This window comes from Equus caballus, chromosome 27 (assembly GCF_041296265.1).
Source record: "Equus caballus isolate H_3958 breed thoroughbred chromosome 27, TB-T2T, whole genome shotgun sequence".
Classification (NCBI taxonomy): domain Eukaryota; kingdom Metazoa; phylum Chordata; class Mammalia; order Perissodactyla; family Equidae; genus Equus; species Equus caballus.
The window spans coordinates 345,320-372,578 of NC_091710.1; positions in this window are offsets into that span (position 1 = coordinate 345,320).

A 27,259-nucleotide genomic window follows, 5' to 3' on the forward strand; every position below is an offset into this window, starting at 1 on the left:
TGCTTCCAGCTCTTTGGGAAGCTAAGAAACAACTCGCTCTGCACAGTGCTCTTACAGCGTACCGGGAACATCTCTTCCAAAGGCCTGTGAAACGCAGTTTCTTTGCAGGCCTGATCTGGCCGAAGTAGGACTTCTGCTCAGGGTGTGCTACTTTGCCCTAGAGCTAAAAGGCACAACGTGCAGGCTTCTTTCCAAAGGGCGAGTTGGGCCCCACAGCATCTTGCTTCCAGCTCTTTGGGAAGCTAAGAAACAACTCGCTCTGCACAGTGCTCTTACAGCCTACCGGGAACATCTCTTCCAAAGGCCTGTGAAACGCAGTTTCTTTGAAGGCCTGATGTGGCTGATGTAGGACTTCTGCTCTGGGTGTGCTACTTTGCCCTAGAGCTGAAAGGCACAACGTGCAGGCTTCTTTCCAAAGGGCGAGTTGGGCCCCACAGCATCTTGCTTCCAGCTCTTTGGGAAGCTAAGAAACAACTCGCTCTGCACAGTGCTCTTACAGCCTACGGGGAACATCTCTTCCAAAGGCCTGTGAAACGCAGTTTCTTTGCAGGCCTGATCTGGCTGAAGTAGGACTTCTGCTCTGGGTGTGCTACTTTGCCCTAGAGCTGAAAGGCACAACGTGCACGCTTCTTTCCAAAGGGCGAGTTGGGCCCCACAGCATCTTGCTTCCAGCTCTTTGGGAAGCTAAGAAACAACTCGCTCTGCACAGTGCTCTTACAGCCTACGGGTAACATCTCTTCCAAAGGCCTGTGAAACGCAGTTTCTTTGCAGGCCTGATCTGGCTGAAGTAGGACTTCTGCTCTGGGTGTGCTACTTTGCCCTAGAGCTGAAAGGCACAACGTGCAGGCTTCTTTCCAAAGGGCGAGTTGGGCCCCACAGCATCTTGCTTCCAGCTCTTTGGGAAGCTAAGAAACAACTCGCTCTGCACAGTGCTCTTACAGCCTACCGGGAACATCTCTTCCAAAGGCCTGTGAAACGCAGTTTCTTTGCAGGCCTGATCTGGCTGAAGTAGGACTTCGGCTCTGGGTGTGCTACTTTGCCCTAGAGCTGAAAGGCACAACGTGCAGGCTTCTTTCCAAAGGGCGAGTTGGGCCCCACAGCATCTTGCTTCCAGCTCTTTGGGAAGCTAAGAAACCACTCGCTCTGCAAAGTGCTCTTACAGCCTACCGGGAACATCTCTTCCAAAGGCCTGTGAAACGCAGTTTCTTTGCAGGCCTGATCTGGCTGAAGTAGGACTTCGGCTCTGGGTGTGCTACTTTGCCCTAGAGCTGAAAGGCACAACGTGCAGGCTTCTTTCCAAAGGGCGAGTTGGGCCCCACAGCATCTTGCTTCTAGCTATTTGGGAAGCTAAGAAACCACTCGCTCAGCACAGTGCTCTAACAGCCTAGTGGGAACATGTCTTCCAAAGGCCTGTGAAACGCAGTTTCTTTGCAGGCCTGATCTGGCTGAAGTAGGACTTCTGCTCTGGGTGTGCTACTTTGCCCTAGAGCTGAAAGGCACAACGTGCAGGCTTCTTTCCAAAGGGCGAGTTGGGCCCCACAGCATCTTGCTTCCAGCTCTTTGGGAAGCTAAGAAACTACTCGCTCTGCACAGTGCTCTTACAGCCTACCGGGAACATCTCTTCCAAAGGCCTGTGAAACGCAGTTTCTTTGCAGGCCTGATCTGGCTGAAGTAGGACTTCTGCTCAGGGTGTGCTACTTTGCCCTAGAGCTGAAAGGCACAACGTGCAGGCTTCTTTCCAAAGGGCGAGTTGGGCCCCACAGCATCTTGCTTCCAGCTCTTTGGGAAGCTAAGAAACAACTCGCTCTGCACAGTGCTCTTACAGCCTACCGGGAACATCTCTTCCAAAGGCCTGTGAAACGCAGTTTCTTTGCAGGCCTGATCTGGCTGAAGTAGGACTTCGGCTCTGGGTGTGCTACTTTGCCCTAGAGCTGAAAGGCACAACGTGCAGGCTTCTTTCCAAAGGGCGAGTTGGGCCCCACAGCATCTTGCTTCCAGCTCTTTGGGAAGCTAAGAAACAACTCGCTCTGCACAGTGCTCTTACAGCCTACCGGGAACATCTCTTCCAAAGGCCTGTGAAACGCAGTTTCTTTGCAGGCCTGATCTGGCTGAAGTAGGACTTCGGCTCTGGGTGTGCTACTTTGCCCTAGAGCTGAAAGGCACAACGTGCAGGCTTCTTTCCAAAGGGCGAGTTGGGCCCCACAGCATCTTGCTTCCAGCTCTTTGGGAAGCTAAGAAACAACTCGCTCTGCACAGTGCTCTTACAGCCTACCGGGAACATCTCTTCCAAAGAGCTGTGAAACGCAGTTTCTTTGCAGGCCTGATCTGGCTGAAGTAGGACTTCGGCTCTGGGTGTGCTACTTTGCCCTAGAGCTGAAAGGCACAACGTGCAGGCTTCTTTCCAAAGGGCGAGTTGGGCCCCACAGCATCTTGCTTCCAGCTCTTTGGGAAGCTAAGAAACAACTCGCTCTGCACAGTGCTCTTACAGCCTACCGGGAACATCTCTTCCAAAGGCCTGTGAAACGCAGTTTCTTTGCAGGCCTGATCTGGCTGAAGTAGGACTTCTGCTCTGGGTGTGCTACTTTGCCCTAGAGCTGAAAGGAACAACGTGCAGGCTTCTTTCCAAAGGGCGAGTTGGGCCCCACAGCATCTTGCTTCCAGCTCTTTGGGAAGCTAAGAAACAACTCGCTCTGCACAGTGCTCTTACAGCCTACCGGGAACATCTCTTCCAAAGGCCTGTGAAACGCAGTTTCTTTGCAGGCCTGATCTGGCTGAAGTAGCACTTCTGCTCTGGGTGTGCTACTTTGCCCTGGAGCTGAAAGGCACAACGTGCAGGCTTCTTTCGAAAGGGCGAGTTGGGCCCCACAGCATCTTGCTTCCAGCTCTTTGGGAAGCTAAGAAACAACTCGCTCTGCACAGTGCTCTTACAGCCTACCGGGAACATCTCTTCCAAAGGCCTGTGAAACGCAGTTTCTTTGCAGGCCTCATCTGGCTGAAGTAGCACTTCTGCTCTGGGTGTGCTACTTTGCCCTAGAGCTGAAAGGCACAACGTGCAGGCTTCTTTCCAAAGGGCGAGTTGGGCTCCACAGCATCTTGCTTCCAGCTCTTTGGGAAGCTAAGAAACAACTCGCTCTGCACAGTGCTCTTACAGCCTACCGGGAACATCTCTTCCAAAGGCCTGTGAAACGCAGTTTCTTTGCAGGCCTGATCTGGCTGAAGTAGGACTTCTGCTCTGGGTGTGCTACTTTGCCCTAGAGCTGAAAGGCACAACGTGCAGGCTTCTTTCCAAAGGGCGAGTTGGGCCCCACAGCATCTTGCTTCCAGCTCTTTGGGAAGCTAAGAAACAACTCGCTCTGCACAGTGCTCTTACAGCCTACCGGGAACATCTCTTACAAAGGCCTGTGAAAGGCAGTTTCTTTGCAGGCCTGATCTGGCTGAAGTAGAACTTCTGCTCTGGGTGTGCCACATGGCCCTAGAGCTTTAAGACACAACGTGCAGGCTTCTTTCCAAACGGCGTGTTGGGCCCCAAAGCCTCTTGCTTCCAGCTCTTTGGGAAGCTAAGAAACAACTCGCTCTGCAGACCTCTCTTACAGCCAACCGGGAGCATCTCTTGCAAAGGCCTGAGAAATGCAGTTTCTTTGCAGGCCTTATCTCGCTGAGGTAGAACTGCTTCTATGCCATATCCTACTTCGGCCTAGAGTTGCAAGGCTCAAAGTCCTGCCTTGACTCCTCAAGGGCAGACAGGCCCCACAGCGTGGGGCTTCAACCTCTTTAGGCCGCTAAGAAACAACTTGCTCTGCACTGGTGTTTTACAGCCTACAGGGAACGAGTCTTACAAAGGCCTGTGAAACGCAGTTTCTTCCCAGCCCTAATGTGGCTGAAGTAGAACTTCTGCTCTGCCGGGTCCTACATGGCGCTAGAGCTGCAAGGCACAAAGTCCTGCCTTGTTTCCACAAGGGAAGACAAGTCCCTCAGGTCCAGCTTCCAGCTCTTTCGGCAGCTAAGAAACAACTCGCTCTGCACAGTGCTCTTACAGCCTACCGGGAACTTCTCTTCCAAAGGCCTGTGAAACGCAGTTTCTTTGCAAGCCTGATCTGGCTGAAGTAGGACTTCTGCTCTGGGTGTGCTACGTTGCCCAAGAGCTGAAAGGCACAACGTGCAGGCTTCTTTCCAAAGGGCGAGTTGGGCCCCACAGCATCTTGCTTCCAGCTCTTTGGGAAGCTAAGAAACTACTCGCTCTGCACAGTGCTCTTACAGCCTACCGGGAACATCTCTTCCAAAGGCCTGTGAAACGCAGTTTCTTTGCAGGCCTGATCTGGCTGAAGTAGGACTTCTGCTCAGGGTGTGCTACTTTGCCCTAGAGCTGAAAGGCACAACGTGCAGGCTTCTTTCCAAAGGGCGAGTTGGGCCCCACAGCATCTTGCTTCCAGCTCTTTGGGAAGCTAAGAAACAACTCGCTCTGCACAGTGCTCTTACAGCCTACCGGGAACATCTCTTCCAAAGGCCTGTGAAACGCAGTTTCTTTGCAGGCCTGATCTGGCTGAAGTAGGACTTCGGCTCTGGGTGTGCTACTTTGCCCTAGAGCTGAAAGGCACAACGTGCAGGCTTCTTTCCAAAGGGCGAGTTGGGCCCCACAGCATCTTGCTTCCAGCTCTTTGGGAAGCTAAGAAACAACTCGCTCTGCACAGTGCTCTTACAGCCTACCGGGAACATCTCTTCCAAAGGCCTGTGAAACGCAGTTTCTTTGCAGGCCTGATCTGGCTGAAGTAGGACTTCGGCTCTGGGTGTGCTACTTTGCCCTAGAGCTGAAAGGCACAACGTGCAGGCTTCTTTCCAAAGGGCGAGTTGGGCCCCACAGCATCTTGCTTCCAGCTCTTTGGGAAGCTAAGAAACAACTCGCTCTGCACAGTGCTCTTACAGCCTACCGGGAACATCTCTTCCAAAGAGCTGTGAAACGCAGTTTCTTTGCAGGCCTGATCTGGCTGAAGTAGGACTTCGGCTCTGGGTGTGCTACTTTGCCCTAGAGCTGAAAGGCACAACGTGCAGGCTTCTTTCCAAAGGGCGAGTTGGGCCCCACAGCATCTTGCTTCCAGCTCTTTGGGAAGCTAAGAAACAACTCGCTCTGCACAGTGCTCTTACAGCCTACCGGGAACATCTCTTCCAAAGGCCTGTGAAACGCAGTTTCTTTGCAGGCCTGATCTGGCTGAAGTAGGACTTCTGCTCTGGGTGTGCTACTTTGCCCTAGAGCTGAAAGGAACAACGTGCAGGCTTCTTTCCAAAGGGCGAGTTGGGCCCCACAGCATCTTGCTTCCAGCTCTTTGGGAAGCTAAGAAACAACTCGCTCTGCACAGTGCTCTTACAGCCTACCGGGAACATCTGTTCCAAAGGCCTGTGAAACGCAGTTTCTTTGCAGGCCTGATCTGGCTGAAGTAGCACTTCTGCTCTGGGTGTGCTACTTTGCCCTGGAGCTGAAAGGCACAACGTGCAGGCTTCTTTCGAAAGGGCGAGTTGGGCCCCACAGCATCTTGCTTCCAGCTCTTTGGGAAGCTAAGAAACAACTCGCTCTGCACAGTGCTCTTACAGCCTACCGGGAACATCTCTTCCAAAGGCCTGTGAAACGCAGTTTCTTTGCAGGCCTGATCTGGCTGAAGTAGCACTTCTGCTCTGGGTGTGCTACTTTGCCCTAGAGCTGAAAGGCACAACGTGCAGGCTTCTTTCCAAAGGGCGAGTTGGGCTCCACAGCATCTTGCTTCCAGCTCTTTGGGAAGCTAAGAAACAACTCGCTCTGCACAGTGCTCTTACAGCCTACCGGGAACATCTCTTCCAAAGGCCTGTGAAACGCAGTTTCTTTGCAGGCCTGATCTGGCTGAAGTAGGACTTCGGCTCTGGGTGTGCTACTTTGCCCTAGAGCTGAAAGGCACAACGTGCAGGCTTCTTTCCAAAGGGCGAGTTGGGCCCCACAGCATCTTGCTTCCAGCTCTTTGGGAAGCTAAGAAACAACTCGCTCTGCACAGTGCTCTTACAGCCTACCGGGAACATCTCTTACAAAGGCCTGTGAAAGGCAGTTTCTTTGCAGGCCTGATCTGGCTGAAGTAGAACTTCTGCTCTGGGTGTGCCACATGGCCCTAGAGCTTTAAGACACAACGTGCAGGCTTCTTTCCAAACGGCGTGTTGGGCCCCAAAGCCTCTTGCTTCCAGCTCTTTGGGAAGCTAAGAAACAACTCGCTCTGCAGACCTCTCTTACAGCCAACCGGGAGCATCTCTTGCAAAGGCCTGAGAAATGCAGTTTCTTTGCAGGCCTTATCTCGCTGAGGTAGAACTGCTTCTATGCCATATCCTACTTCGGCCTAGAGTTGCAAGGCTCAAAGTCCTGCCTTGACTCCTCAAGGGCAGACAGGCCCCACAGCGTGGGGCTTCAACCTCTTTAGGCCGCTAAGAAACAACTTGCTCTGCACTGGTGTTTTACAGCCTACAGGGAACGAGTCTTACAAAGGCCTGTGAAACGCAGTTTCTTCCCAGCCCTAATGTGGCTGAAGTAGAACTTCTGCTCTGCCGGGTCCTACATGGCGCTAGAGCTGCAAGGCACAAAGTCCTGCCTTGTTTCCACAAGGGAAGACAAGTCCCTCAGGTCCAGCTTCCAGCTCTTTCGGCAGCTAAGAAACAACTCGCTCTGCACAGTGCTCTTACAGCCTACCGGGAACATCTCTTCCAAAGGCCTGTGAAACGCAGTTTCTTTGCAGGCCTGATCTGGCTGAAGTAGGACTTCTGCTCTGGGTGTGCTACTTTGCCCTAGAGCTGAAAGGCACAACGTGCAGGCTAATTTCCAAAGGGCGAGTTGGGCAAAACAGCGTCTTGCTTCCAGCTCTTTGGGAAGCTAAGAAACAACTCGCTCTGCACAGTGCTGTTACAGCCTACGGGGAACATCTCTTACAAAGGCCTGTGAAACGCAGTTTCTTTGCAGGCCTGATCTGGCTGAAGTAGGACTTCTGCTCTGGGTGTGCTACTTTGCCCTAGAGCTGAAAGGCTCAACGTGCAGGCTTCTTTCCAAAGGGCGAGTTGGTCCCCACAGCATCTTGCTTCCAGCTCTTTGGGAAGCTAAGAAACAACTCGCTCTGCACAGTGCTCTTACAGCCTACCGGGAACATCTCTTCCAAAGGCCTGTGAAACGCAGTTTCTTTGCAGGCCTGATCTGGCTGAAGTAGGACTTCTGCTCTGGGTGTGCTACTTTGCCCTAGAGCTGAAAGGCACAACGTGCAGGCTTCTTTCCAAAGGGCGAGTTGGGCCCCACAGCGTCTTGCTTCCAGCTCTTTGGGAAGCTAAGAAACAACTCGCTCTGCACAGTGCTCTTACAGCCTACCGGGAACATCTCTTCCAAAGGCCTGTGAAACGCAGTTTCTTTGCAGGCCTGATCTGGCTGAAGTAGGACTTCTGCTCTGGGTGTGCTACTTTGCCCTAGAGCTGAAAGGCACAACGTGCAGGCTTCTTTCCAAAGGGCGAGTTGGGCCCCACAGCATCTTGCTTCCAGCTCTTTGGGAAGCTAAGAAACAACTCGCTCTGCACAGTGCTCTTACAGCCTACCGGGAACATCTCTTCCAAAGGCCTGTGAAACGCAGTTTCTTTGCAGGCCTGATGTGGCTGATGTAGGACTTCTGCTCTGGGTGTGCTACTTTGCCCTAGAGCTGAAAGGCACAACGTGCAGGCTTCTTTCCAAAGGGCGAGTTGGGCCCCACAGCATCTTGCTTCCAGCTCTTTGGGAAGCTAAGAAACAACTCGCTCTGCACAGTGCTCTTACAGCCTACCGGGAACATCTCTTCCAAAGGCCTGTGAAACGCAGTTTCTTTGCAGGCCTGATGTGGCTGATGTAGGACTTCTGCTCTGGGTGTGCTACTTTGCCCTAGAGCTGAAAGGCCCAACGTGCAGGCTTCTTTCCAAAGGGCGAGTTGGGCCCCACAGCATCTTGCTTCCAGCTCTTTGGGAAGCTAAGAAACAACTCGCTCTGCACAGTGCTCTTACAGCCTAGTGGGAACATCTCTTCCAAAGGCCTGTGAAACGCAGTTTCTTTGCAGGCCTGATCTGGCTGAAGTAGGACTTCTGCTCTGGGTGTGCTACTTTGCCCTAGAGCTGAAAGGCACAACGTGCAGGCTTCTTTCCAAAGGGCGAGTTGGGCCCCTCAGCATCTTGCTTCCAGCTCTTTGGGAAGCTAAGAAACAACTCGCTCTGCACAGTGCTCTTACAGCCTAGTGGGAACATCTCTTCCTAAGGCCTGTGAAACGCAGTTTCTTTGCAGGCCTGATCTGGCTGAAGTAGGACTTCTGCTCTGGGTGTGCTACTTTGCCCTAGAGCTGAAAGGCACAACGTGCAGGCTTCTTTCCAAAGGGCGTGTTGGGGCCCACAGCATCTTGCTTCCAGCTCTTTGGGAAGCTAAGAAACAACTCACTCTGCACAGTGCTCTTACAGCCTACCGGGAACATCTCTTCCAAAGGCCTGTGAAACGCAGTTTCTTTGCAGGCCTGATCTGGCTGAAGTAGGACTTCTGCTCTGGGTGTGCTACTTTGCCCTAGAGCTGAAAGGCACAACGTGCAGGCTTCTTTCCAAAGGGCGAGTTGGGCGCCACAGCATCTTGCTTCCAGCTCTTTGGGAAGCTAAGAAACCACTAGCTCTGCACAGTGCTCTTACAGCCTACCGGGAACATCTCTTCCAAAGGCCTGTAAAACGCAGTTTCTTTGCAGGCCTGATCTGGCTGAAGTAGGACTTCTGCTCTGGGTGTGCTACTTTGCCCTAGAGCTGAAAGGCACAACGTGCAGGCTTCTTTCCAAAGGGCGAGTTGGGCCCCACAGCATCTTGCATCCAGCTCTTTGGGAAGCTAAGAAACAACTCGCTCTGCACAGTGCTCTTACAGCCTAGTGGGAACATCTCTTCCAAAGGCCTGTGAAACGCAGTCTCTTTGCAGGCCTGATCTGGCTGAAGTAGGACTTCTGCTCTGGGTGTGCTACTTTGCCCTAGAGCTGAAAGGCACAACGTGCAGGCTTCTTTCCAAAGGGCGTGTTGGGGCCCACAGCATCTTGCTTCCAGCTCTTTGGGAAGCTAAGAAACAACTCGCTCTGCACAGTGCTCTTTCAGCCTACCGGGAACATCTCTTCCAAAGGCCTGTGAAACGCAGTTTCTTTGCAGGCCTGATCTGGCTGAAGTACGACTTCTGCTCTGGGTGTGCTACTTTGCCCTAGAGCTGAAAGGCACAACGTGCAGGCTTCTTTCCAAAGGGCGAGTTGGGCCCCACAGCATCTTGCTTCCAGCTCTTTGGGAAGCAAAGAAACAACTCGCTCTGCACAGTGCTCTTACAGCCTACCGGGAACATCTCTTCCAAAGGCCTGTGAAACGCAGTTTCTTTGCAGGCCTGATGTGGCTGATGTAGGACTTCTGCTCTGGGTGTGCTACTTTGCCCTAGAGCTGAAAGGCACAACGTGCAGGCTTCTTTCCAAAGGGCGAGTTGGGCCCCACAGCATCTTGCTTCCAGCTCTTTGGGAAGCTAGGAAACAACTCGCTCTGCACAGTGCTCTTACAGCCTACCGGGAACATCTCTTCCAAAGGCCTGTGAAACGCAGTTTCTTTGCAGGCCTGATGTGGCTGAAGTAGGACTTCTGCTCTGGGTGTGCTACTTTGCCCTAGAGCTGAAAGGCACAACGTGCAGGCTTCTTTCCAAAGAGCGAGTTGGGCCCCACAGCATCTTGCTTCCAGCTCTTTGGGAAGCTAAGAAACAACTCGCTCTGCACAGTGCTCTTACAGCCTACCGGGAACATCTCTTCCAAAGGCCTGTGAAACGCAGTTTCTTTGCAGGCCTGATCTGGCTGAAGTAGGACTTCTGCTCTGGGTGTGCTACTTTGCCCTAGAGCTGAAAGGCACAACGTGCAGGCTTCTTTCCAAAGGGCGAGTTGGGCCCCACAGCATCTTGCTTCCAGCTCTTTGGGAAGCTAAGAAACAACTCGCTCTGCACAGTGCTCTTACAGCCTACCGGGAACATCTCTTCCAAAGGCCTGTGAAACGCAGTTTCTTTGCAGGCCTGATGTGGCTGATGTAGGACTTCTGCTCTGGGTGTGCTACTTTGCCCTAGAGCTGAAAGGCACAACGTGCAGGCTTCTTTCCAAAGGGCGAGTTGGGCCCCACAGCATCTTGCTTCCAGCTCTTTGGGAAGCTAAGAAACAACTCGCTCTGCACAGTGCTCTTACAGCCTACCGGGAACATCTCTTCCAAAGGCCTGTGAAACGCAGTTTCTTTGCAGGCCTGATGTGGCTGATGTAGGACTTCTGCTCTGGGTGTGCTACTTTGCCCTAGAGCTGAAAGGCCCAACGTGCAGGCTTCTTTCCAAAGGGCGAGTTGGGCCCCACAGCATCTTGCTTCCAGCTCTTTGGGAAGCTAAGAAACAACTCGCTCTGCACAGTGCTCTTACAGCCTAGTGGGAACATCTCTTCCAAAGGCCTGTGAAACGCAGTTTCTTTGCAGGCCTGATCTGGCTGAAGTAGGACTTCTGCTCTGGGTGTGCTACTTTGCCCTAGAGCTGAAAGGCACAACGTGCAGGCTTCTTTCCAAAGGGCGAGTTGGGCCCCTCAGCATCTTGCTTCCAGCTCTTTGGGAAGCTAAGAAACAACTCGCTCTGCACAGTGCTCTTACAGCCTAGTGGGAACATCTCTTCCTAAGGCCTGTGAAACGCAGTTTCTTTGCAGGCCTGATCTGGCTGAAGTAGGACTTCTGCTCTGGGTGTGCTACTTTGCCCTAGAGCTGAAAGGCACAACGTGCAGGTTTCTTTCCAAAGGGCGTGTTGGGGCCCACAGCATCTTGCTTCCAGCTCTTTGGGAAGCTAAGAAACAACTCACTCTGCACAGTGCTCTTACAGCCTACCGGGAACATCTCTTCCAAAGGCCTGTGAAACGCAGTTTCTTTGCAGGCCTGATCTGGCTGAAGTAGGACTTCTGCTCTGGGTGTGCTACTTTGCCCTAGAGCTGAAAGGCACAACGTGCAGGCTTCTTTCCAAAGGGCGAGTTGGGCCCCACAGCATCTTGCTTCCAGCTCTTTGGGAAGCTAAGAAACAACTCGCTCTGCACAGTGCTCTTACAGCCTAGTGGGAACATCTCTTCCAAAGGCCTGTGAAACGCAGTTTCTTTGCAGGCCTGATCTGGCTGAAGTAGGACTTCTGCTCTGGGTGTGCTACTTTGCCCTAGAGCTGAAAGGCACAACGTGCAGGCTTCTTTCCAAAGGGCGAGTTGGGCCCCACAGCATCTTGCTTCCAGCTCTTTGGGAAGCTAAGAAACCACTCGCTCTGCACAGTGCTCTTACAGCCTACCGGGAACATCTCTTCCAAAGGCCTGTGAAACGCAGTTTCTTTGCAGGCCTGATCTGGCTGAAGTAGGACTTCTGCTCTGGGTGTGCTACTTTGCCCTAGAGCTGAAAGGCACAACGTGCAGGCTTCTTTCCAAAGGGCGAGTTGGGCCCCACAGCATCTTGCTTCCAGCTCTTTGGGAAGCTAAGAAACCACTCGCTCTGCACAGTGCTCTTACAGCCTACCGGGAACATCTCTTCCAAAGGCGTGTGAAACGCAGTTTCTTTGCAGGCCTGATCTGGCTGAAGTAGGAATTCTGCTCTGGGTGTGCTACTTTGCCCTAGAGCTGAAAGGCACAACGTGCAGGCTTCTTTCCAAAGGGCGAGTTGGGCCCCACAGCATCTTGCTTCCAGCTCTTTGGGAAGCTAAGAAACCACTCGCTCTGCACAGTGCTCTAACAGCCTAGTGGGAACATGTCTTCCAAAGGCCTGTGAAACGCAGTTTCTTTGCAGGCCTGATCTGGCTGAAGTAGGACTTCTGCTCTGGGTGTGCTACTTTGCCCTAGAGCTGAAAGGCACAACGTGCAGGCTTCTTTCCAAAGGGCGAGTTGGGCGCCACAGCATCTTGCTTCCAGCTCTTTGGGAAGCTAAGAAACCACTAGCTCTGCACAGTGCTCTTACAGCCTACCGGGAACATCTCTTCCAAAGGCCTGTAAAACGCAGTTTCGTTGCAGGCCTGATCTGGCTGAAGTAGGACTTCTGCTCTGGGTGTGCTACTTTGCCCTAGAGCTGAAAGGCACAACGTGCAGGCTTCTTTCCAAAGGGCGAGTTGGGCCCCACAGCATCTTGCATCCAGCTCTTTGGGAAGCTAAGAAACAACTCGCTCTGCACAGTGCTCTTACAGCCTAGTGGGAACATCTCTTCCAAAGGCCTGTGAAACGCAGTCTCTTTGCAGGCCTGATCTGGCTGAAGTAGGACTTCTGCTCTGGGTGTGCTACTTTGCCCTAGAGCTGAAAGGCACAACGTGCAGGCTTCTTTCCAAAGGGCGTGTTGGGGCCCACAGCATCTTGCTTCCAGCTCTTTGGGAAGCTAAGAAACAACTCGCTCTGCACAGTGCTCTTTCAGCCTACCGGGAACATCTCTTCCAAAGGCCTGTGAAACGCAGTTTCTTTGCAGGCCTGATCTGGCTGAAGTAGGACTTCTGCTCTGGGTGTGCTACTTTGCCCTAGAGCTGAAAGGCACAACGTGCAGGCTTCTTTCCAAAGGGCGAGTTGGGCCCCACAGCATCTTGCTTCCAGCTCTTTGGGAAGCTAAGAAACAACTCGCTCTGCACAGTGCTCTTACAGCCTACCGGGAACATCTCTTCCAAAGGCCTGTGAAACGCAGTTTCTTTGCAGGCCTGATGTGGCTGATGTACTACTTCTGCTCTGGGTGTGCTACTTTGCCCTAGAGCTGAAAGGCACAACGTGCAGGCTTCTTTCCAAAGGGCGAGTTGGGCCCCACAGCATCTTGCTTCCAGCTCTTTGGGAAGCTAAGAAACCACTCGCTCTGCACAGTGCTCTTACAGCCTACCGGGAACATCTCTTCCAAAGGCCTGTGAAACGCAGTTTCTTTGCAGGCCTGATCTGGCTGAAGTAGGACTTCTGCTCTGGGTGTGCTACTTTGCCCTAGAGCTGAAAGGCACAACGTGCAGGCTTCTTTCCAAAGAGCGAGTTGGGCCCCACAGCATCTTGCTTCCAGCTCTTTGGGAAGCTAAGAAACAACTCGCTCTGCACAGTGCTCTTACAGCCTACCGGGAACATCTCTTCCAAAGGCCTGTGAAACGCAGTTTCTTTGCAGGCCTGATCTGGCTGAAGTAGGACTTCTGCTCTGGGTGTGCTACTTTGCCCTAGAGCTGAAAGGCACAACGTGCAGGCTTCTTTCCAAAGGGCGAGTTGGGCCCCACAGCATCTTGCTTCCAGCTCTTTGGGAAGCTAAGAAACCACTCGCTCTGCACAGTGCTCTAACAGCCTAGTGGGAACATGTCTTCCAAAGGCCTGTGAAACGCAGTTTCTTTGCAGGCCTGATCTGGCTGAAGTAGGACTTCTGCTCTGGGTGTGCTACTTTGCCCTAGAGCTGAAAGGCACAACGTGCAGGCTTCTTTCCAAAGGGCGAGTTGGGCGCCACAGCATCTTGCTTCCAGCTCTTTGGGAAGCTAAGAAACCACTAGCTCTGCACAGTGCTCTTACAGCCTACCGGGAACATCTCTTCCAAAGGCCTGTAAAACGCAGTTTCGTTGCAGGCCTGATCTGGCTGAAGTAGGACTTCTGCTCTGGGTGTGCCACATGGCCCTAGAGCTGAAAGGCACAACGTGCAGGCTTCTTTCCAAAGGGCGAGTTGGGCCCCACAGCATCTTGCATCCAGCTCTTTGGGAAGCTAAGAAACAACTCGCTCTGCACAGTGCTCTTACAGCCTAGTGGGAACATCTCTTCCAAAGGCCTGTGAAACGCAGTCTCTTTGCAGGCCTGATCTGGCTGAAGTAGGACTTCTGCTCTGGGTGTGCTACTTTGCCCTAGAGCTGAAAGGCACAACGTGCAGGCTTCTTTCCAAAGGGCGTGTTGGGGCCCACAGCATCTTGCTTCCAGCTCTTTGGGAAGCTAAGAAACAACTCGCTCTGCACAGTGCTCTTTCAGCCTACCGGGAACATCTCTTCCAAAGGCCTGTGAAACGCAGTTTCTTTGCAGGCCTGATCTGGCTGAAGTAGGACTTCTGCTCTGGGTGTGCTACTTTGCCCTAGAGCTGAAAGGCACAACGTGCAGGCTTCTTTCCAAAGGGCGAGTTGGGCCCCACAGCATCTTGCTTCCAGCTCTTTGGGAAGCTAAGAAACAACTCGCTCTGCACAGTGCTCTTACAGCCTACCGGGAACATCTCTTCCAAAGGCCTGTGAAACGCAGTTTCTTTGCAGGCCTGATGTGGCTGATGTACTACTTCTGCTCTGGGTGTGCTACTTTGCCCTAGAGCTGAAAGGCACAACGTGCAGGCTTCTTTCCAAAGGGCGAGTTGGGCCCCACAGCATCTTGCTTCCAGCTCTTTGGGAAGCTAAGAAACAACTCGCTCTGCACAGTGCTCTTACAGCCTACCGGGAACATCTCTTCCAAAGGCCTGTGAAACGCAGTTTCTTTGCAGGCCTGATGTGGCTGATGTACTACTTCTGCTCTGGGTGTGCTACTTTGCCCTAGAGCTGAAAGGCACAACGTGCAGGCTTCTTTCCAAAGGGCGAGTTGGGCCCCACAGCATCTTGCTTCCAGCTCTTTGGGAAGCTAAGAAACAACTCGCTCTGCACAGTGCTCTTACAGCCTACCGGGAACATCTCTTCCAAAGGCCTGTGAAACGCAGTTTCTTTGCAGGCCTGATCTGGCTGAAGTAGGACTTCTGCTCTGGGTGTGCTACTTTGCCCTAGAGCTGAAAGGCACAACGTGCAGGCTTCTTTCCAAAGGGCGAGTTGGGCCCCACAGCATCTTGCTTCCAGCTCTTTGGGAAGCTAAGAAACAACTCGCTCTGCACAGTGCTCTTACAGCCTACCGGGAACATCTCTTCCAAAGGCCTGTGAAACGCAGTTTCTTTGCAGGCCTGATGTGGCTGATGTAGGACTTCTGCTCTGGGTGTGCTACTTTGCCCTAGAGCTGAAAGGCACAACGTGCAGGCTTCTTTCCAAAGGGCGAGTTGGGCCCCACAGCATCTTGCTTCCAGCTCTTTGGGAAGCTAAGAAACAACTCGCTCTGCACAGTGCTCTTACAGCCTACCGGGAACATCTCTTCCAAAGGCCTGTGAAACGCAGTTTCTTTGCAGGCCTGATGTGGCTGATGTAGGACTTCTGCTCTGGGTGTGCTACTTTGCCCTAGAGCTGAAAGGCACAACGTGCAGGCTTCTTTCCAAAGGGCGAGTTGGGCCCCACAGCATCTTGCTTCCAGCTCTTTGGGAAGCTAAGAAACAACTCGCTCTGCACAGTGCTCTTACAGCCTACCGGGAACATCTCTTCCAAAGGCCTGTGAAACGCAGTTTCTTTGAAGGCCTGATGTGGCTGATGTAGGACTTCTGCTCTGGGTGTGCTACTTTGCCCTAGAGCTGAAAGGCACAACGTGCAGGCTTCTTTCCAAAGGGCGAGTTGGGCCCCACAGCATCTTGCTTCCAGCTCTTTGGGAAGCTAAGAAACAACTCGCTCTGCACAGTGCTCTTACAGCCTACGGGGAACATCTCTTCCAAAGGCCTGTGAAACGCAGTTTCTTTGCAGGCCTGATCTGGCTGAAGTAGGACTTCGGCTCTGGGTGTGCTACTTTGCCCTAGAGCTGAAAGGCACAACGTGCAGGCTTCTTTCCAAAGGGCGAGTTGGGCCCCACAGCATCTTGCTTCCAGCTCTTTGGGAAGCTAAGAAACAACTCGCTCTGCACAGTGCTCTTACAGCCTACCGGGAACATCTCTTCCAAAGGCCTGTGAAACGCAGTTTCTTTGCAGGCCTGATCTGGCTGAAGTAGGACTTCTGCTCTGGGTGTGCTACTTTGCCCCAGAGCTGAAAGGCACAACGTGCAGGCTTCTTTCCAAAGGGCGAGTTGGGCCCCACAGCATCTTGCATCCAGCTCTTTGGGAAGCTAAGAAACAACTCGCTCTGCACAGTGCTCTTACAGCCTAGTGGGAACATCTCTTCCAAAGGCCTGTGAAACGCAGTCTCTTTGCAGGCCTGATCTGGCTGAAGTAGGACTTCTGCTCTGGGTGTGCTACTTTGCCCTAGAGCTGAAAGGCACAACGTGCAGGCTTCTTTCCAAAGGGCGTGTTGGGGCCCACAGCATCTTGCTTCCAGCTCTTTGGGAAGCTAAGAAACAACTCGCTCTGCACAGTGCTCTTTCAGCCTACCGGGAACATCTCTTCCAAAGGCCTGTGAAACGCAGTTTCTTTGCAGGCCTGATCTGGCTGAAGTAGGACTTCTGCTCTGGGTGTGCTACTTTGCCCTAGAGCTGAAAGGCACAACGTGCAGGCTTCTTTCCAAAGGGCGAGTTGGGCCCCACAGCATCTTGCTTCCAGCTCTTTGGGAAGCAAAGAAACAACTCGCTCTGCACAGTGCTCTTACAGCCTACCGGGAACATCTCTTCCAAAGGCCTGTGAAACGCAGTTTCTTTGCAGGCCTGATGTGGCTGATGTAGGACTTCTGCTCTGGGTGTGCTACTTTGCCCTAGAGCTGAAAGGCACAACGTGCAGGCTTCTTTCCAAAGGGCGAGTTGGGCCCCACAGCATCTTGCTTCCAGCTCTTTGGGAAGCTAGGAAACAACTCGCTCTGCACAGTGCTCTTACAGCCTACCGGGAACATCTCTTCCAAAGGCCTGTGAAACGCAGTTTCTTTGCAGGCCTGATCTGGCTGAAGTAGGACTTCTGCTCTGGGTGTGCTACTTTGCCCTAGAGCTGAAAGGCACAACGTGCAGGCTTCTTTCCAAAGAGCGAGTTGGGCCCCACAGCATCTTGCTTCCAGCTCTTTGGGAAGCTAAGAAACAACTCGCTCTGCACAGTGCTCTTACAGCCTACCGGGAACATCTCTTCCAAAGGCCTGTGAAACGCAGTTTCTTTGCAGGCCTGATCTGGCTGAAGTAGGACTTCTGCTCTGGGTGTGCTACTTTGCCCTAGAGCTGAAAGGCACAACGTGCAGGCTTCTTTCCAAAGGGCGAGTTGGGCCCCACAGCATCTTGCTTCCAGCTCTTTGGGAAGCTAAGAAACAACTCGCTCTGCACAGTGCTCTTACAGCCTACCGGGAACATCTCTTCCAAAGGCCTGTGAAACGCAGTTTCTTTGCAGGCCTGATGTGGCTGATGTAGGACTTCTGCTCTGGGTGTGCTACTTTGCCCTAGAGCTGAAAGGCACAACGTGCAGGCTTCTTTCCAAAGGGCGAGTTGGGCCCCACAGCATCTTGCTTCCAGCTCTTTGGGAAGCTAAGAAACAACTCGCTCTGCACAGTGCTCTTACAGCCTACCGGGAACATCTCTTCCAAAGGCCTGTGAAACGCAGTTTCTTTGCAGGCCTGATGTGGCTGATGTAGGACTTCTGCTCTGGGTGTGCTACTTTGCCCTAGAGCTGAAAGGCCCAACGTGCAGGCTTCTTTCCAAAGGGCGAGTTGGGCCCCACAGCATCTTGCTTCCAGCTCTTTGGGAAGCTAAGAAACAACTCGCTCTGCACAGTGCTCTTACAGCCTAGTGGGAACATCTCTTCCAAAGGCCTGTGAAACGCAGTTTCTTTGCAGGCCTGATCTGGCTGAAGTAGGACTTCTGCTCTGGGTGTGCTACTTTGCCCTAGAGCTGAAAGGCACAACGTGCAGGCTTCTTTCCAAAGGGCGAGTTGGGCCCCACAGCATCTTGCTTCCAGCTCTTTGGGAAGCTAAGAAACAACTCGCTCTGCACAGTGCTCTTACAGCCTAGTGGCAACATCTCTTCCTAAGGCCTGTGAAACGCAGTTTCTTTGCAGGCCTGATCTGGCTGAAGTAGGACTTCTGCTCTGGGTGTGCTACTTTGCCCTAGAGCTGAAAGGCACAACGTGCAGGCTTCTTTCCAAAGGGCGTGTTGGGGCCCACAGCATCTTGCTTCCAGCTCTTTGGGAAGCTAAGAAACAACTCACTCTGCACAGTGCTCTTACAGCCTACCGGGAACATCTCTTCCAAAGGCCTGTGAAACGCAGTTTCTTTGCAGGCCTGATCTGGCTGAAGTAGGACTTCGGCTCTGGGTGTGCTACTTTGCCCTAGAGCTGAAAGGCACAACGTGCAGGCTTCTTTCCAAAGGGCGAGTTGGGCCCCACAGCATCTTGCTTCCAGCTCTTTGGGAAGCTAAGAAACAACTCGCTCTGCACAGTGCTCTTACAGCCTACCGGGAACATCTCTTCCAAAGGCCTGTGAAACGCAGTTTCTTTGCAGGCCTGATCTGGCTGAAGTAGGACTTCTGCTCTGGGTGTGCTACTTTGCCCTAGAGCTGAAAGGCACAACGTGCAGGCTTCTTTCCAAAGGGCGAGTTGGGCCCCACAGCATCTTGCTTCCAGCTCTTTGGGAAGCTAAGAAACCACTCGCTCTGCACAGTGCTCTTACAGCCTACCGGGAACATCTCTTCCAAAGGCCTGTGAAACGCAGTTTCTTTGCAGGCCTGATCTGGCTGAAGTAGGACTTCTGCTCTGGGTGTGCTACTTTGCCCTAGAGCTGAAAGGCACAACGTGCAGGCTTCTTTCCAAAGGGCGAGTTGGGCCCCACAGCATCTTGCTTCCAGCTCTTTGGGAAGCTAAGAAACCACTCGCTCTGCACAGTGCTCTTACAGCCTACCGGGAACATCTCTTCCGAAGGCGTGTGAAACGCAGTTTCTTTGCAGGCCTGATCTGGCTGAAGTAGGACTTCTGCTCTGGGTGTGCTACTTTGCCCTAGAGCTGAAAGGCACAACGTGCAGGCTTCTTTCCAAAGGGCGAGTTGGGCCCCACAGCATCTTGCTTCCAGCTCTTTGGGAAGCTAAGAAACCACTCGCTCTGCACAGTGCTCTAACAGCCTAGTGGGAACATGTCTTCCAAAGGCCTGTGAAACGCAGTTTCTTTGCAGGCCTGATCTGGCTGAAGTAGGACTTCTGCTCTGGGTGTGCTACTTTGCCCTAGAGCTGAAAGGCACAACGTGCAGGCTTCTTTCCAAAGGGCGTGTTGGGGCCCACAGCATCTTGCTTCCAGCTCTTTGGGAAGCTAAGAAACAACTCGCTCTGCACAGTGCTCTTACAGCCTACCGGGAACATCTCTTCCAAAGGCCTGTGAAACGCAGTTTCTTTGCAGGCCTGATGTGGCTGATGTAGGACTTCTGCTCTGGGTGTGCTACTTTGCCCTAGAGCTGAAAGGCACAACGTGCAGGCTTCTTTCCAAAGGGCGAGTTGGGCCCCACAGCATCTTGCTTCCAGCTCTTTGGGAAGCTAGGAAACAACTCGCTCTGCACAGTGCTCTTACAGCCTACCGGGAACATCTCTTCCAAAGGCCTGTGAAACGCAGTTTCTTTGCAGGCCTGATCTGGCTGAAGTAGGACTTCTGCTCTGGGTGTGCTACTTTGCCCTAGAGCTGAAAGGCACAACGTGCAGGCTTCTTTCCAAAGAGCGAGTTGGGCCCCACAGCATCTTGCTTCCAGCTCTTTGGGAAGCTAAGAAACAACTCGCTCTGCACAGTGCTCTTACAGCCTACCGGGAACATCTCTTCCAAAGGCCTGTGAAACGCAGTTTCTTTGCAGGCCTGATCTGGCTGAAGTAGGACTTCTGCTCTGGGTGTGCTACTTTGCCCTAGAGCTGAAAGGCACAACGTGCAGGCTTCTTTCCAAAGGGCGAGTTGGGCCCCACAGCATCTTGCTTCCAGCTCTTTGGGAAGCTAAGAAACAACTCGCTCTGCACAGTGCTCTTACAGCCTACCGGGAACATCTCTTCCAAAGGCCTGTGAAACGCAGTTTCTTTGCAGGCCTGATGTGGCTGATGTAGGACTTCTGCTCTGGGTGTGCTACTTTGCCCTAGAGCTGAAAGGCACAACGTGCAGGCTTCTTTCCAAAGGGCGAGTTGGGCCCCACAGCATCTTGCTTCCAGCTCTTTGGGAAGCTAAGAAACAACTCGCTCTGCACAGTGCTCTTACAGCCTACCGGGAACATCTCTTCCAAAGGCCTGTGAAACGCAGTTTCTTTGCAGGCCTGATGTGGCTGATGTAGGACTTCTGCTCTGGGTGTGCTACTTTGCCCTAGAGCTGAAAGGCCCAACGTGCAGGCTTCTTTCCAAAGGGCGAGTTGGGCCCCACAGCATCTTGCTTCCAGCTCTTTGGGAAGCTAAGAAACAACTCGCTCTGCACAGTGCTCTTACAGCCTAGTGGGAACATCTCTTCCAAAGGCCTGTGAAACGCAGTTTCTTTGCAGGCCTGATCTGGCTGAAGTAGGACTTCTGCTCTGGGTGTGCTACTTTGCCCTAGAGCTGAAAGGCACAACGTGCAGGCTTCTTTCCAAAGGGCGAGTTGGGCCCCACAGCATCTTGCTTCCAGCTCTTTGGGAAGCTAAGAAACAACTCGCTCTGCACAGTGCTCTTACAGCCTAGTGGCAACATCTCTTCCTAAGGCCTGTGAAACGCAGTTTCTTTGCAGGCCTGATCTGGCTGAAGTAGGACTTCTGCTCTGGGTGTGCTACTTTGCCCTAGAGCTGAAAGGCACAACGTGCAGGCTTCTTTCCAAAGGGCGTGTTGGGGCCCACAGCATCTTGCTTCCAGCTCTTTGGGAAGCTAAGAAACAACTCACTCTGCACAGTGCTCTTACAGCCTACCGGGAACATCTCTTCCAAAGGCCTGTGAAACGCAGTTTCTTTGCAGGCCTGATCTGGCTGAAGTAGGACTTCGGCTCTGGGTGTGCTACTTTGCCCTAGAGCTGAAAGGCACAACGTGCAGGCTTCTTTCCAAAGGGCGAGTTGGGCCCCACAGCATCTTGCTTCCAGCTCTTTGGGAAGCTAAGAAACAACTCGCTCTGCACAGTGCTCTTACAGCCTACCGGGAACATCTCTTCCAAAGGCCTGTGAAACGCAGTTTCTTTGCAGGCCTGATCTGGCTGAAGTAGGACTTCTGCTCTGGGTGTGCTACTTTGCCCTAGAGCTGAAAGGCACAACGTGCAGGCTTCTTTCCAAAGGGCGAGTTGGGCCCCACAGCATCTTGCTTCCAGCTCTTTGGGAAGCTAAGAAACCACTCGCTCTGCACAGTGCTCTTACAGCCTACCGGGAACATCTCTTCCAAAGGCCTGTGAAACGCAGTTTCTTTGCAGGCCTGATCTGGCTGAAGTAGGACTTCTGCTCTGGGTGTGCTACTTTGCCCTAGAGCTGAAAGGCACAACGTGCAGGCTTCTTTCCAAAGGGCGAGTTGGGCCCCACAGCATCTTGCTTCCAGCTCTTTGGGAAGCTAAGAAACCACTCGCTCTGCACAGTGCTCTTACAGCCTACCGGGAACATCTCTTCCAAAGGCGTGTGAAACGCAGTTTCTTTGCAGGCCTGATCTGGCTGAAGTAGGACTTCTGCTCTGGGTGTGCTACTTTGCCCTAGAGCTGAAAGGCACAACGTGCAGGCTTCTTTCCAAAGGGCGAGTTGGGCCCCACAGCATCTTGCTTCCAGCTCTTTGGGAAGCTAAGAAACCACTCGCTCTGCACAGTGCTCTAACAGCCTAGTGGGAACATGTCTTCCAAAGGCCTGTGAAACGCAGTTTCTTTGCAGGCCTGATCTGGCTGAAGTAGGACTTCTGCTCTGGGTGTGCTACTTTGCCCTAGAGCTGAAAGGCACAACGTGCAGGCTTCTTTCCAAAGGGCGTGTTGGGGCCCACAGCATCTTGCTTCCAGCTCTTTGGGAAGCTAAGAAACAACTCGCTCTGCACAGTGCTCTTTCAGCCTACCGGGAACATCTCTTCCAAAGGCCTGTGAAACGCAGTTTCTTTGCAGGCCTGATCTGGCTGAAGTAGGACTTCTGCTCTGGGTGTGCTACTTTGCCCTAGAGCTGAAAGGCACAACGTGCAGGCTTCTTTCCAAAGGGCGAGTTGGGCCCCACAGCATCTTGCTTCCAGCTCTTTGGGAAGCTAAGAAACAACTCGCTCTGCACAGTGCTCTTACAGCCTACCGGGAACATCTCTTCCAAAGGCCTGTGAAACGCAGTTTCTTTGCAGGCCTGATGTGGCTGATGTACTACTTCTGCTCTGGGTGTGCTACTTTGCCCTAGAGCTGAAAGACACAACGTGCAGGCTTCTTTCCAAAGGGCGAGTTGGGCCCCACAGCATCTTGCTTCCAGCTCTTTGGGAAGCTAAGAAACCACTCGCTCTGCACAGTGCTCTTACAGCCTACCGGGAACATCTCTTCCAAAGGCCTGTGAAACGCAGTTTCTTTGCAGGCCTGATCTGGCTGAAGTAGGACTTCTGCTCTGGGTGTGCTACTTTGCCCTAGAGCTGAAAGGCACAACGTGCAGGCTTCTTTCCAAAGAGCGAGTTGGGCCCCACAGCATCTTGCTTCCAGCTCTTTGGGAAGCTAAGAAACAACTCGCTCTGCACAGTGCTCTTACAGCCTACCGGGAACATCTCTTCCAAAGGCCTGTGAAACGCAGTTTCTTTGCAGGCCTGATCTGGCTGAAGTAGGACTTCTGCTCTGGGTGTGCTACTTTGCCCTAGAGCTGAAAGGCACAACGTGCAGGCTTCTTTCCAAAGGGCGAGTTGGGCCCCACAGCATCTTGCTTCCAGCTCTTTGGGAAGCTAAGAAACCACTCGCTCTGCACAGTGCTCTAACAGCCTAGTGGGAACATGTCTTCCAAAGGCCTGTGAAACGCAGTTTCTTTGCAGGCCTGATCTGGCTGAAGTAGGACTTCTGCTCTGGGTGTGCTACTTTGCCCTAGAGCTGAAAGGCACAACGTGCAGGCTTCTTTCCAAAGGGCGAGTTGGGCGCCACAGCATCTTGCTTCCAGCTCTTTGGGAAGCTAAGAAACCACTAGCTCTGCACAGTGCTCTTACAGCCTACCGGGAACATCTCTTCCAAAGGCCTGTAAAACGCAGTTTCGTTGCAGGCCTGATCTGGCTGAAGTAGGACTTCTGCTCTGGGTGTGCTACTTTGCCCTAGAGCTGAAAGGCACAACGTGCAGGCTTCTTTCCAAAGGGCGAGTTGGGCCCCACAGCATCTTGCATCCAGCTCTTTGGGAAGCTAAGAAACAACTCGCTCTGCACAGTGCTCTTACAGCCTAGTGGGAACATCTCTTCCAAAGGCCTGTGAAACGCAGTCTCTTTGCAGGCCTGATCTGGCTGAAGTAGGACTTCTGCTCTGGGTGTGCTACTTTGCCCTAGAGCTGAAAGGCACAACGTGCAGGCTTCTTTCCAAAGGGCGTGTTGGGGCCCACAGCATCTTGCTTCCAGCTCTTTGGGAAGCTAAGAAACAACTCGCTCTGCACAGTGCTCTTTCAGCCTACCGGGAACATCTCTTCCAAAGGCCTGTGAAACGCAGTTTCTTTGCAGGCCTGATCTGGCTGAAGTAGGACTTCTGCTCTGGGTGTGCTACTTTGCCCTAGAGCTGAAAGGCACAACGTGCAGGCTTCTTTCCAAAGGGCGAGTTGGGCCCCACAGCATCTTGCTTCCAGCTCTTTGGGAAGCTAAGAAACAACTCGCTCTGCACAGTGCTCTTACAGCCTACCGGGAACATCTCTTCCAAAGGCCTGTGAAACGCAGTTTCTTTGCAGGCCTGATGTGGCTGATGTACTACTTCTGCTCTGGGTGTGCTACTTTGCCCTAGAGCTGAAAGGCACAACGTGCAGGCTTCTTTCCAAAGGGCGAGTTGGGCCCCACAGCATCTTGCTTCCAGCTCTTTGGGAAGCTAAGAAACCACTCGCTCTGCACAGTGCTCTTACAGCCTACCGGGAACATCTCTTCCAAAGGCCTGTGAAACGCAGTTTCTTTGCAGGCCTGATGTGGCTGATGTAGGACTTCTGCTCTGGGTGTGCTACTTTGCCCTAGAGCTGAAAGGCCCAACGTGCAGGCTTCTTTCCAAAGGGCGAGTTGGGCCCCACAGCATCTTGCTTCCAGCTCTTTGGGAAGCTAAGAAACAACTCGCTCTGCACAGTGCTCTTACAGCCTAGTGGGAACATCTCTTCCAAAGGCCTGTGAAACGCAGTTTCTTTGCAGGCCTGATCTGGCTGAAGTAGGACTTCTGCTCTGGGTGTGCTACTTTGCCCTAGAGCTGAAAGGCACAACGTGCAGGCTTCTTTCCAAAGGGCGAGTTGGGCCCCACAGCATCTTGCTTCCAGCTCTTTGGGAAGCTAAGAAACAACTCGCTCTGCACAGTGCTCTTACAGCCTAGTGGCAACATCTCTTCCTAAGGCCTGTGAAACGCAGTTTCTTTGCAGGCCTGATCTGGCTGAAGTAGGACTTCTGCTCTGGGTGTGCTACTTTGCCCTAGAGCTGAAAGGCACAACGTGCAGGCTTCTTTCCAAAGGGCGTGTTGGGGCCCACAGCATCTTGCTTCCAGCTCTTTGGGAAGCTAAGAAACAACTCACTCTGCACAGTGCTCTTACAGCCTACCGGGAACATCTCTTCCAAAGGCCTGTGAAACGCAGTTTCTTTGCAGGCCTGATCTGGCTGAAGTAGGACTTCGGCTCTGGGTGTGCTACTTTGCCCTAGAGCTGAAAGGCACAACGTGCAGGCTTCTTTCCAAAGGGCGAGTTGGGCCCCACAGCATCTTGCTTCCAGCTCTTTGGGAAGCTAAGAAACAACTCGCTCTGCACAGTGCTCTTACAGCCTACCGGGAACATCTCTTCCAAAGGCCTGTGAAACGCAGTTTCTTTGCAGGCCTGATCTGGCTGAAGTAGGACTTCTGCTCTGGGTGTGCTACTTTGCCCTAGAGCTGAAAGGCACAACGTGCAGGCTTCTTTCCAAAGGGCGAGTTGGGCCCCACAGCATCTTGCTTCCAGCTCTTTGGGAAGCTAAGAAACCACTCGCTCTGCACAGTGCTCTTACAGCCTACCGGGAACATCTCTTCCAAAGGCCTGTGAAACGCAGTTTCTTTGCAGGCCTGATCTGGCTGAAGTAGGACTTCTGCTCTGGGTGTGCTACTTTGCCCTAGAGCTGAAAGGCACAACGTGCAGGCTTCTTTCCAAAGGGCGAGTTGGGCCCCACAGCATCTTGCTTCCAGCTCTTTGGGAAGCTAAGAAACCACTCGCTCTGCACAGTGCTCTTACAGCCTACCGGGAACATCTCTTCCAAAGGCGTGTGAAACGCAGTTTCTTTGCAGGCCTGATCTGGCTGAAGTAGGACTTCTGCTCTGGGTGTGCTACTTTGCCCTAGAGCTGAAAGGCACAACGTGCAGGCTTCTTTCCAAAGGGCGAGTTGGGCCCCACAGCATCTTGCTTCCAGCTCTTTGGGAAGCTAAGAAACCACTCGCTCTGCACAGTGCTCTAACAGCCTAGTGGGAACATGTCTTCCAAAGGCCTGTGAAACGCAGTTTCTTTGCAGGCCTGATCTGGCTGAAGTAGGACTTCTGCTCTGGGTGTGCTACTTTGCCCTAGAGCTGAAAGGCACAACGTGCAGGCTTCTTTCCAAAGGGCGTGTTGGGGCCCACAGCATCTTGCTTCCAGCTCTTTGGGAAGCTAAGAAACAACTCGCTCTGCACAGTGCTCTTTCAGCCTACCGGGAACATCTCTTCCAAAGGCCTGTGAAACGCAGTTTCTTTGCAGGCCTGATCTGGCTGAAGTAGGACTTCTGCTCTGGGTGTGCTACTTTGCCCTAGAGCTGAAAGGCACAACGTGCAGGCTTCTTTCCAAAGGGCGAGTTGGGCCCCACAGCATCTTGCTTCCAGCTCTTTGGGAAGCTAAGAAACAACTCGCTCTGCACAGTGCTCTTACAGCCTACCGGGAACATCTCTTCCAAAGGCCTGTGAAACGCAGTTTCTTTGCAGGCCTGATGTGGCTGATGTACTACTTCTGCTCTGGGTGTGCTACTTTGCCCTAGAGCTGAAAGACACAACGTGCAGGCTTCTTTCCAAAGGGCGAGTTGGGCCCCACAGCATCTTGCTTCCAGCTCTTTGGGAAGCTAAGAAACCACTCGCTCTGCACAGTGCTCTTACAGCCTACCGGGAACATCTCTTCCAAAGGCCTGTGAAACGCAGTTTCTTTGCAGGCCTGATCTGGCTGAAGTAGGACTTCTGCTCTGGGTGTGCTACTTTGCCCTAGAGCTGAAAGGCACAACGTGCAGGCTTCTTTCCAAAGAGCGAGTTGGGCCCCACAGCATCTTGCTTCCAGCTCTTTGGGAAGCTAAGAAACAACTCGCTCTGCACAGTGCTCTTACAGCCTACCGGGAACATCTCTTCCAAAGGCCTGTGAAACGCAGTTTCTTTGCAGGCCTGATCTGGCTGAAGTAGGACTTCTGCTCTGGGTGTGCTACTTTGCCCTAGAGCTGAAAGGCACAACGTGCAGGCTTCTTTCCAAAGGGCGAGTTGGGCCCCACAGCATCTTGCTTCCAGCTCTTTGGGAAGCTAAGAAACCACTCGCTCTGCACAGTGCTCTAACAGCCTAGTGGGAACATGTCTTCCAAAGGCCTGTGAAACGCAGTTTCTTTGCAGGCCTGATCTGGCTGAAGTAGGACTTCTGCTCTGGGTGTGCTACTTTGCCCTAGAGCTGAAAGGCACAACGTGCAGGCTTCTTTCCAAAGGGCGAGTTGGGCGCCACAGCATCTTGCTTCCAGCTCTTTGGGAAGCTAAGAAACCACTAGCTCTGCACAGTGCTCTTACAGCCTACCGGGAACATCTCTTCCAAAGGCCTGTAAAACGCAGTTTCGTTGCAGGCCTGATCTGGCTGAAGTAGGACTTCTGCTCTGGGTGTGCTACTTTGCCCTAGAGCTGAAAGGCACAACGTGCAGGCTTCTTTCCAAAGGGCGAGTTGGGCCCCACAGCATCTTGCATCCAGCTCTTTGGGAAGCTAAGAAACAACTCGCTCTGCACAGTGCTCTTACAGCCTAGTGGGAACATCTCTTCCAAAGGCCTGTGAAACGCAGTCTCTTTGCAGGCCTGATCTGGCTGAAGTAGGACTTCTGCTCTGGGTGTGCTACTTTGCCCTAGAGCTGAAAGGCACAACGTGCAGGCTTCTTTCCAAAGGGCGTGTTGGGGCCCACAGCATCTTGCTTCCAGCTCTTTGGGAAGCTAAGAAACAACTCGCTCTGCACAGTGCTCTTTCAGCCTACCGGGAACATCTCTTCCAAAGGCCTGTGAAACGCAGTTTCTTTGCAGGCCTGATCTGGCTGAAGTAGGACTTCTGCTCTGGGTGTGCTACTTTGCCCTAGAGCTGAAAGGCACAACGTGCAGGCTTCTTTCCAAAGGGCGAGTTGGGCCCCACAGCATCTTGCTTCCAGCTCTTTGGGAAGCTAAGAAACAACTCGCTCTGCACAGTGCTCTTACAGCCTACCGGGAACATCTC